At 34.9% G+C, this 12048-nt stretch overlaps 1 long non-coding RNA gene across 1 annotated transcript; it reads right to left on the bottom strand.

The window, feature by feature from the left end:
* Window positions 1-3058: 3058 nt before the first annotated feature.
* Window positions 3059-8075, bottom strand: LOC116489004. Its single transcript, XR_004253237.1, has 3 exons — window positions 7812-8075; window positions 3655-3750; window positions 3059-3225 (listed from the first exon to the last, which is right to left on the bottom strand). It is a non-coding gene; the product is annotated as an uncharacterized LOC116489004 (long non-coding RNA).
* Window positions 8076-12048: the final 3973 nt, after the last annotated feature.

Genomic DNA, 12048 nt, shown 5'->3' with positions numbered 1-12048 from the left:
AGTATATGTGATGTACGCAACAGAAGGAAAAGATGAAGAACTCTAGATTTCTTTTTCACAGTGTTAAAAAAAAATAGAGATAGAGAAATAAGGCCAGTGCAACTGCCACTCTATAGGACCATGCTTTCCCATACTCATACGTACATCCATTATGTAGAAATTTTAAGTTAATTTTTTGCATTTACAAGTCACAGAGGACATTGTCAAATACTATACACATACCTGATGTTTTATTCTTCTTTCACACTCTTCAGCTACCTACTCTAATGGAATAAAGGATTTTCCTACCAGCATACTTCCTCAGGAATGGTGCCCCAAAAAGCAGGAGGCAACCTTAGCTGAATGTCACAAGTGGTGGAGTGTCAGTAGCAAAAATTACATGGAAATGCACTGATGTTCTTCATACTTTCTTCAGTAACTTTTGGCACACATTTCTTGCCCCACTCATCATAATTCCCTGCAAAATATCTCTTCCAATTACTTCCTAATGATGCTTTATATATAGCAATCACCCATCACCTCACCTTTCCTACTTCCAACACACTCAAACACAGAGGTGGAAGTATGTCTCTGTCATTTCTGGATCCAGTGTCAGTGGTAGTACACTGATGCAATTTGTTATTTTATATGCTGAAATTTTATATGCTTTCTGATGTAAATTTGCTTTGTATTTTTGGCACAATTAATCTGCAATGCAGATGAACTACATCTGGATAAAAGAGAGTTGATTAACCACATGTATTTTTTAAGACATATATTACTATTCTTTTTTTTTTTTTTTTTTTTTTTTTTTTTCTTATTTATACTCAGTTCTACTGCCATCAGTATTTGGTTTATGAGTATTTTGGGCAGACCAGTATGCAGTAAATGTTCTAGCCATTATTGCTGAGTCAGATACTTGTAAATTCTTTGGTTTGGCACAGTATACACAATAAATACTTTTTTTTTTTTTTTTCCTCACTGTATTGTAAGGCCCATATTTATTCTGCTATGCTTTAAGTCATTCTAATTACTCTTTGCTCAGATGGCTAGTAAGGGTGTATAAGTTGGACTGCCTTTTTTTCCATGTAGATTGGTATTTCAAAGATGAATCTTACTTCATATGTTTTGGTCCATGCATTTAGACTCTGAATTTTGTGAACTCTCCATGCAACTACATTCCTGAATTATCCTTAGAATTATCCTGAATGTCTCTGTTAAATAAAATTTAGATAAGGCTTAGACAGGAAAATGGCAAATTTCTTTTTTTTCATCCATTTGCTAGTTTTCTGTGTGTTCTGCTTAAAAATGAGCAACAGAAGTCTATTGCAAGACTTTGCGAGGGAGATAAATAATGACATACATCTGAAAAAATTCTGTGACCTGAGAGACAGCTTATTCAGGATGGCAGCGCACCTCTGCTGTGTTCATTTTAATGTGCATAAAGGAAGTTAGGATGACATACAGCTATGGATACTGATGTATACGGATGCTACATGTCTTGGCCTTGTCAAGGTGTTAAATCTTCCCAGTATTAATGTGTTGACCTTATTTAAGTTAGGGCTGTATGAAGAAAATGAGGATTCAGCAATAGTTTCAGACCAGGAGTCTTGTAAACTAATATCATGAAGAAATAAAGGACAGACATATTCCAGCCTGCAGGCTGAAATAACTGTTTCCACTTAGGAGTTGGAAAGAACTGAGTAATTTTAGAAACAGCCATAACCATTTTTAGCTGGTAAAAGGCTAAACCATATAAAAGTGCTAAGATTTTTTTTTATAAAATACATAATTCTTCAGAAATGGTTAATGATTGACGTACATTGTTATGGATCAAACAAATCTGGTGGGATAAGAAACTGAGAAAGAGAAGCTTCAGGATTAATTGCAGGGAGCAAGGTAGACTGTCTTAGAAAGGAAGATGGACAGACAACGATAAGAAAGATGTCTGTGTTTTATTGTTTTCAGAATAAATACAACTTCTTGCACTTTTTAAAAATTCTAATAACAACATTCTATGGTAAGGAGAACATTTGATAACTGATGGCCAATTTAATTGTTCCAGAAGAGAAGAAAAAAAAAAGTAGACTTGGTGTGGTGAATCACGGCTGATTCACTATGGACTGCATCTCGGTCCAATTATGAAATCAGGGAAAAGAAATTACCTTGACAGACATGTGACTGAGATCACCTGCAGTCCTGAACAATTACATTTGGAAAAGACAATAAGCCTGAGAGAAGATATCTGATACATTTTAACAGACATAAGCTTATGTTGGATAGGGGAAGTCTTTTTAATGACCTCAAGATTCTTTTCTGCTTGTTCTGAACAGCCTGGCATTAATTCACAGAAAGGCTCTCAGAAGTCTCAAAAGGACTTAAAAGCTTTTGTAATCTTAAATATGATATACAGCTATCATTTTAGTAACAATACCAGAGAAGGTCTATCACAGAAAAATGACTCACCATCATTCAGTATTTCCAAATGAAACAGTAAGAGCACAAGAATAATGTTTGAATTTTTAGACTTTTAAAAAAGAATTTAAAAGTAACTTGAGAGATATAAATCTGTCCCAAATCAAAATGTTGATTTCTAAAACTGCACAAAGCTGCTTCACGTGAGGAAATAGATATTAGATATTAATAAATATACAAGATAATTAGATATTAATAGATTATACAATAATATTAATAATGTTTTCATTGTTGAGCCTAATTTGATTCTTTTTCAGTAGTTCAACTGAAAGCAAACAGTCCAGCAAATACACTAGGAGTCTTTTCTTGTTTGTTTCTATTCAGAGGTGTTGTGCCAATAAGTGGATAACTTCTTCAGAGGATCAATGAATTCTGGATAATGTTAGTGGAAGGCAGATAAAATCGACTTCATTTTTTCAGCTTTTGAAATTACTTAGATTGATAAACACAGAATCAAATCAACATGAAAACCAAGGCAGTAAGACTAGCAATAACAAGTATACACCGTTAAGAACAGCAAAGACTGATCTGCAAGTTAAATAAATCATTATAGTTCTACTTTTGCTGTATGGGAGCAGAGGAAATACTTTGTTGGTTATTGGCCCTGTCTTGTGGAGGTGGAACTCGATGAAGGATGGGCTATTCCTACCGAAATCAGAGGAGGTAGCTCCATGTAGCTCAGCTGCCGTACAGCCCTGTGGTTGGCAGCATCAGGCCAGGAAGGTAGGATGATGTTTTCTTCCATTCCTGAAGGCAGCTGAAATCTACTCCCTTTTAGAATCAAAACAGATGAAGGATGAAGGAACAGATTAAAAAAAAAAAAAAAAAAAAAAGACATTTCAAGAAAGTAACTACTGCTGATTTAGTGGTTAATCTGTTCAGGTCAAGTCTGAGTTGGAATAAGTCAATTTTAAAATCTAATGCTCATCAAAAGCATCTTGGCATGCAAGGTCAGGAAGAACAAATGGAATAGTTATTCAACTGCTTTCAAAACTGTCTTTTAAGTTTTAGTCTGCAAACAACGGATAATTTATTTCTGAGTGACAGGCGTATAAGGAAACAAGGAAACATCCTTCACTAACAAAATGAAGCACTGTAGATAATTTCAAATGCCACATTGATTTACCCTAATTTTAAAATTTGACACAGATAAATAATTTCTTTATTATATTCTGAAAAAAAAAAAAAAGGCAAACAAACCTGTGAAAATGCATGGCAAGATGTTGAAAAGGAAGTTGCCATCATTTACTGTCACTAGTGCCCAAAACATCCTAGCAATAAAACCCAAATGTGAACCTGGCATGCAGCAGGGAAAACATAAATCGATTAGCAGGGTAGAGAGAGAAGGTAAGAAGCAAATATTATTATCATATTATGCAAGCTAATCTTGTCCTATTCATCCATATGCTATTTATATTGCTCTACTGTAAAAAAACAAACAAACAAACAAACAAACAAGCAAACAAAAACCAAAACCTTTTTATTCATATATATGTTTTATATTCATATATTCATATTCATATATATGTTTTATATTCATATATAAATATATATATATATATATTGCCTTTATATTCATATATATGTTTTATAGGGAATTAATACCCTAACATGTGTATACCGTAAGATCTTGCCTTTTAAAAATCAGTTGCCTTTTCTAACTTTCTTGCCCTCATATTCCATTTCCAAGCTTTTCTTTAATTCACCAAGTTCCAACTCTTTACCTTTTAAGAACCAAAAATGTACTTAGCAGTTCTGCTGTAACTGTCTGAAAGATAACTATGGGCATCAGCATCAGTATGCCATTAAATGCCATCAGTATGCCATTACATTTAGCCAAGACCACCTATGCCAGAGCTGAGGTTAACGTAACTGAAGAATGTTATACAACAATCCCATTTTGTGTACCAGTTTTCTGCAAGGACTGTGGAAGAAATCTGTGAAGCAAAGCACCAGCAGAGTAATTCTGCAACCACAAGGTGTTCTTCACACCTGCTGCCATGCCTCAAATTGTACTCTAAATCCTAACAAATGAATGAATTTAGTTCTTCTTGAAAAATATGTTTCCCTGAATAACATTTTCCAGCAAATGTCTCTTTCAGTCCTCAGAAAGCTCATTTAAATGTGCCTCAAAGGCAAAACACAAAAAAATAAGTTTTTTATGTTTTTAAATTCACTAGGCTAGAGATTCTTGTATGAATGTTACTCCTTCTGGCACAGGATTTCAAGGCTTCAAATGCCACTGAAGGTGCAGGAAAAGCCTACTGAGTTCACCAGATTCCCTAGGTCTGGACTGCAGATACTCTTTAATTCATAGCCCTCACCATTATTATCCATCCTCTAATTGCTTGTTTTCTTTCCCTCCCAAATAGGAAGGCTATGTTCAGTCAATCTATTTCTAGCATATACAATTAAAGCACCATTCAATGCATCTTCAGACTTACAAATTTTTCTCTATAGGTAAGAAGACTCATGATTACATTCTGTTTTATAAGGAATAATTTGTCTTTCGCATAGTTTTTACTATGCATGCCCCCAAAGCCTTCTAATCATACTGTTCCCAGACAGATTCAGCATCTGAATAGTTACACAGCAGGTTTGAAAGCTCACACTCCAAAATTGTAAAGAAACCCTGCAAATACACTTATATTCACTTAGGCAGCCTGGAGTCTAGAGAAGGCATCCATTACCATTTTAATTCTCTTTAGGCATGTCATTTTTAAAAATCCCTGCTTTAATCATTTCATTGTTACATTTCTACTCATAAGTTACAATTTTCTGGCTTTGAAGAGATAAAGACCAACACTGAAGATTTTGTATGTATCCAGCAGTGATGGAGATGAATCAGTATTACAACACCATAGCCTCTTTTAACACTGAACAGAAATAAATCTGTATGTTTTAAATGAATCAAATCAGTGTACCTAGACATATTTATGAAAATGTCAGCATTAAAACAAATTGTGGTAATAATAAGCAAAGCTTAAAAACTCAAGTGTTACTAAAGAAGAGGACTAGCTGTTTGGTTGAGATTTTAAAATGAGAGCTCGTATTTCCAGACTCTGCTTCAATAATTGTTTTAATTGTGTTAGAATTCATCTTTCATTTCCTTTCCCCATGAGGGGGCAATCATGCTTATCCAACCTGATAGCCTTCTATGATGAGGTGACCAGCTCAGTGGATGGCTTTATGACACTGTCCACCAATAACACCCTTAACACCCTCACAGGAAAGATGGCAAAGTACAGACTAGGTAATTGGATAGTGAGATGGACTGAAAACTGCCTGAACTGCCAGGCTCGGAGGGTTGTGATCAGCAGCACGAAGTCCAGCTGGAGGCCAGTCACTGGAGTTGCAGCCCAGGGGATGATACTGCCTCTAATACTCTTTAACCCCATCACAAATGACCTGGATGACGGAACAGACTGCACACTTGGCAAGTGTGCAGACAGTACTAAATGTGGAGGAGTGGCTGATGCACCACATTGTTGTGCTGCCATCTGGAAGGACCTTAACTGGCTGGAGAATGGGCAGTTGATTATTTCAAACTGAACATGGTAAATGCAACCGCATTAACAAAAAAAAAAAAAAAAAGTAAAAATACAGATTTGAAATGTGGCTTTCTTTACAGATTCTGGAAGCAACATACCCTGTAATTTACATTTTGATAACTGCAAGGGAAAGAAAAAAATGATGCCAGAATGGACTCAAAATTCAGGGGTAAATCAGGCAGCTGTCCTAAAAGCATCAAAATTGTTTTAAAGACTTAAAGTCATCTCTGCACATCCTTATGTTATTAATGCATAATGAGATTCTTCACTAAAATCAGCAACTACAGTGCAAATATGCAAAAAAAGAAAAAAAAAAGAAAGGCTTTCAGGGCATGCCTTTTTGACTACAAATGACTGAAATTCCTCAATTACTTTTATTCATACAGTATAATAAACTACAATATAATATAAAAAATGTAATGCTAAACACATGAAACAACTATATTTATTGGTAGTAGAGCAATTCAGTATAATGATCATAATTGGTCTCTTGGAGTACTGCTTTTTTTTAAACCATTAAAAATGCAGCATTGATGACTGCATGTGAATATATATAAATAAACTTCCCTGAGGTGTATCATTACACATCACAGATGTATACCTAAATCACTTATGGTAATTTCTCTAGGGTTGTGAGAGATTTTTTTATTGTCTTGGAAGAGGAACACGCATCTAGAGGCTCACTTGTACTATCTGACCTTTTTATTAAGGGAAGAGAATGTGTTTACAGTGAAAGTATTGTAAATTTTATACTTTAAAGCAAATAACACCACCAACTCTTTTAACAGGAAACAAAGTGTTCTGGTGAGTATATACCATACACAGTACTGGTATGTGACTGTGTGGACAAAAACTAACAGACAAAAACAACAGCAACAACAAAGCATTAACTACTTACACAAAGCTAGAAAGAGACAAGCTAGTTAAGCTTAACGGTATGTCACTGAAAAGCAGGTACATTTTGGTAAACTTCTTCAAAACATTTTAAAAAAGCCCCAGTCTCACAGCTCCCTTGTTTTCAGTTACTGAATTTATCTGGTGAATTACTGAAAGCAATGGGGTCTAAATGCCAGCTACTTCACGCACATGATAGATATGGTCTACAGGACAAATATGATATATGTGATAGCATGAAATGCATTGCAAAGTTAGGCGTTTTTAGCCTGGATAAAGAAAAGAAAAAACAAAAACAAAACAAAACAAAACAACAACAAAAAACCACAAACCAAACCAACCAAACAAACAAACAAAAGAAAAACACTTAAATGTTATCAGAGTTCTTGAATGTTCTGCTTTTCCATAACGGGCTCTTCCTTTGTTATAGTAGAACTGAAAGGAGAAACACAAACAAACAAAGACAACAAAAAAAACACTACTAGTTATGTGTTCAACAAAACAAGTAATTGTTTCATTCCTCTGTTTATACAGGGAAAATCAAACCAATGACCCCCCCCCCAAAAAAAATACAACAGCAAACACTAGTGAAGGCCAAAAGCATTTAGCAATGCTAGAAGCTCGTATGCACTAAATAACAAGTAATTCAAACCTACTATTTGCTGAAGGGGGAAAAATTGCCACCAAGATTTACAGAGAAATGACTACATGGAACAGAAACAACTACCCAAGAAATGCTTTTAAGACTTTTGGTCAAATCCTAATTCCACAGATATGATGGATTTTTTAATGCAATGGGACTCTGAAAACACATTTCATACAGGTGCATATACATGTATGTTCAGTAACTGTCACTGCAATTACAGGGACGCATCACAGACATGCATACACAGAAGCCCTTTGTCCTCTTACCTTCCAACCTTGAACGCTGTCAGAGAATGCAAGACAAGCCATGTTTAACATCTAGCTCTCATATCTCTGTTGTAAAGGACTTTGTTTCTAGAGGTACCCCATTCATCTCTTTTTTCTCATTGGAGTTCCCATGTCAACATTTAAAGAAGTTACTTGATCTAACCAGAGATTTTCAGTCTGAGAAGCTTTGTTCTGTAGTACTGTCTCTTTCTTTCTAATGAGGGAGCTATGGCTGTCTTCTTACGTGTCAAGAGCTGCATGTAACACTTCTAAAATGAAAATAAACATACTTTAGGGTCAGAATCAGCTAAGAACAGAAGGTGAGTCATTGTAAGACATAAAAATCATGAATATAATGCTTCCTCAAGGACAAAAGAAACCCTGACAGTTACTTGAATGTATGGTGCAGAATTAAAGCTGAGAAATATAAACAGAGATTATTTTTTCACATTGTTCTACCATAATAAAGAACACGATGCAGGAAAACGATACTCCCCATAACCATGCTGGAGCAATGAGCTCAGTAAACCATATTAACTGTATCTCATATTAGAATTGGAGAAATGTGAGTTCTAGCCCTAATTGTCCCACTGAATTGCTGCCTTGCCTCAGGTCTCACATTTGTCATTTTTGATACTTGCTTCTCTATCTCCAAGAACTACTTAATTGCCTTTGTAAAGTATCTTACCAATCTTTAAATAAAGCAAAGATTTAGAGAGAGGTAATATTGTTTATTAGACAAAGCAGTATAGCTTTGGCCATCCAAGTTTGTGGACACACAAACACTCCAGATATTATGAAACACTACAAAATTTCTAAGACATTAAACACTGACAAGAACCCATCTAAAAACTAACCTAATATTTTTGCTTAAGCAATTACTGCTACTTCTGTTCCCATTTAAGTTGTTTATGCTAAGAATACAGACTTTAAGTTCATTATAGAAGTGACCTTTTTGTACTTTCCTCCTCCCTTCCCCACACAAAAACCAAACAGCTATACAGAACAGCGATTGTTTCACAAAGAACTGAATAAGACAAAAAGTACAGATAAAAATAAATTAGGATGCAAGTAAAGACAAAATCCACAGCAAATATACATAAGAGGACAGAAACAGGATGCAAAGGCAAGTATGATTGTGCTCTCTCCTAATATTGGACCACTTTGTATTCTTAATATCCTTTATCTTAAGTCCATGCATATTTAAGCAAATACTTGCAAAAACCCATCAGGATAATATCAGGTATCAGGCTTTTAACATGTGCCATCTATTTCTCTCCACTGCTAACATTCAGTTTTAATGCACTTGCAGCAGTCACAGGTATACACATGTATTCTTTATTCTGAGATTTATTTCCTAGAAATACTCCTCCTGTTGAACAAATGAATAGTAGTATTCTGACTTTCATAAAAGAAAAGGAATGCTGGCACATTTTCAACAAAACAGAATCTGCAGTTCTCTGTTTGTTTGTTTGTTTGTTTTCCCAATACGATAATCAGAAGATACTGTTATATTCTGGTATTAAATCCAAAATTCAGATGCATTTTTCATTGAAGGAGATTATGTATCTTCCTCAATGGAATTAGAATTTATTAACATGGCTTAAAACAAACTACAACAGTTCACACAGTTCACTGCAGAGGACTGTCCTCAGTCTCCTGCTGATTTTGTTAACTGCAAAGGGAACTATTACAAAAATATCACTATATGATTACAAAAACACAGGACTGGAAGAGATTCAAAACCAATCCTCTACTACTCCTACCCTGATGCAGGATCCAATGCTCTTTTGTTGAAATTCATCCAGGAAAGAGTAAACAAAATGACTTCTCACAAGAAAATATGCTATGGTTCTTCACTGATGTTACCATTAAGATGATTTTAATAGATTTAATAGATAACAAAAACAAACAAATGAACAGAACATCCTCACCTCCCAGATGGAAAGTAATAGGAGCAAGTAGAGAATGTTACATTTTCCCCAGCTAATCAGTGATCTAGGATAGGTCAATAACAGGATGGATCAAGTAAGAAACACACAATGAAGAATAACTGACAAGGTAGTGGTATATTGGGGATTATAGTAGATTAAAAACTGATAAATCAAGAATGTCATTCTATTTCAGATAAAGGCCATCTTGGCATGTAAGGCGAACAAGGTAATCCTACCACTACTCAGGACTGTAAGGCCACACCTGCCACACTTCAAAAGCCAAATCCATACTATGATAAAGATATGAATCACATGGACAAAGTCTAGAGGTGAACAGTGAGTGGTCCAAAACCTAGGAGGAATTCAGAGAAAAGTTGAAAAATTAGTTTTCCAGATCTATAAAAGAAGATATTTCAAAATATGCAAAATCTTCTGCAAAGAGAATGCTTTTAGAACTCAAAGTAGATAGAACTGTTAGAAATAACTTGCAGCAAAGGAGGTTTAGATTAGATGTTAACTAAAACTTTGCAAGAACACTGAAACAGACCATCTGAGTCTGAGTCTCCATCATCAGAGTTTGTTGTTGTTTTTACAAGAGGGTGATATAAACCTCTATAAGGAACATCCAGGCCATAGGAAGAATGCCTTGGAGAACAAGATAGTTCTCAGATCCAGCTCTGAGATTTTTATTAACATTCCTATGTTCTTCAAATGTATTTTCTCATTTTACCACAAAAATTACTATTTTTTTTTTGAACTGCACTTCTTTTAAAGAAGATTTGATAAGTGCCAGTATTTTGGCATACATTTAATTCCATTTCACTCTTGCAATATACCACTTAAATGCCACTTAAAAAGGTATAGTTAGAATACTCCCTTATTATTTGCTGTCTCTTTTAATCCCACTGTTGTTTTTTGTTTGTTTGTTTTTGCTTGACACAGCTGAGAGCACTGATCAAATAGCATCTTGTTTCTTAGTAAAAGCCAAAGATGGGTATCTGATGCACATAATGCTTTGCTTACTCAAAAATGCTGCACGGCTAACACAAAGGTTGACAATATATTCACAGTCAGCTATTTAATACCCTGTAATCGATTTGTCTTTTATTTATTTATTTATTTTGTTGACATATATATGTGAATTATTGCATTAATAGAGTATTTCCTTACTACTTCAAAGAGTCAAAAATCTGCTGTTTACAGATGTTCAGGGTGACCTTTTCTGGTTTTAAGATAAAGCTTCCAGTAGCAGCACAGAAACAAATCTTCAAAAAACTCTCAGGACACAAGAAAAAAGAAAGAATGGATTTAATTCTTAATTTAGATTCCCTTTAGTTATCGTCATCCCACCCTAAATTTCTCTGTGGATAAAAAGGGGGCAGAGAAGGGTGTATGGATTTTTATTTTTTTTTGTATTTTTTAAAGTTAGCTGTCAAGACTAAAAAGATGATTTCATTAAAATGCAATTAGAAGTTCACAAATTTTTCTAGGCTTTAAATTTTTAATTCACTTCCTCTTTCCTCTGGGCTATTCTCAAAGTCTTCAGAATATGCCAAGATTTTTTCAACTAAAGGCCCAAACCACTTGAATGACTCATAGTGTACTCCAAGAGGGCAAGTTACGTCATACCCTCTGATAGGGATGCAAGGACCTGAAAATTCCTTTGGAGGTTTAATTTCATTTTCCCTTTAGGTTAGCTACCATTTCCTTTCTGAAGCGGGGTAATACTTTGTATTACACTGTCTCACATCTACCACCACAAAGCATTTTATATACATTGTGCTTGATTCATTCCATTTGAGCAGGAAGGGCTTCTACAGGAAACAGGCAGTCTGAATTCCAAATGCACAGATATCTAAAAAAAAAAAAAAAAAAGCTAAGGAAACTTTGAGCACCTTCAGAGTACTTTGCCAGATTTACCTGGCATTACCAGGTAAATTTTTTTTATTGACAAACAGTGATCTATTTGCTTTTTTTTTTTTTTTTTTTTTTTTTTTTTTTCCTGCAGTCTCCTTAGATGGCCTCTGAGAAATTGACAAGAGTGTACAGAAAGCGAATATATTTGTATACAATACCTGCAGCTTAGATCTGTAATCTCAGCAGCCCTCTCTTTTTGATGCAAATCATGAAACACAACTGAAGAAGAGCCACAGAGGGAAAGCAAAGAGGGAAAAAAAAAATGAGGAAGTAACGTGGTTAGTGCCAGCCCTCAGCTGCCCATACAGAGATTAACCAAGCTGCCTCTCAGGAAGCTGCATAGCCATTATCCCATCAGGCTGTGAATTAACCAGTTTACAAAGAGT

The sequence above is a fragment of the Aythya fuligula genome, chromosome 4, assembly GCF_009819795.1.
Source record: "Aythya fuligula isolate bAytFul2 chromosome 4, bAytFul2.pri, whole genome shotgun sequence".
Classification (NCBI taxonomy): domain Eukaryota; kingdom Metazoa; phylum Chordata; class Aves; order Anseriformes; family Anatidae; genus Aythya; species Aythya fuligula.
Note: the sequence above shows the minus strand (reverse complement) of the source record. Positions and strands in the feature narration are given on the sequence as shown.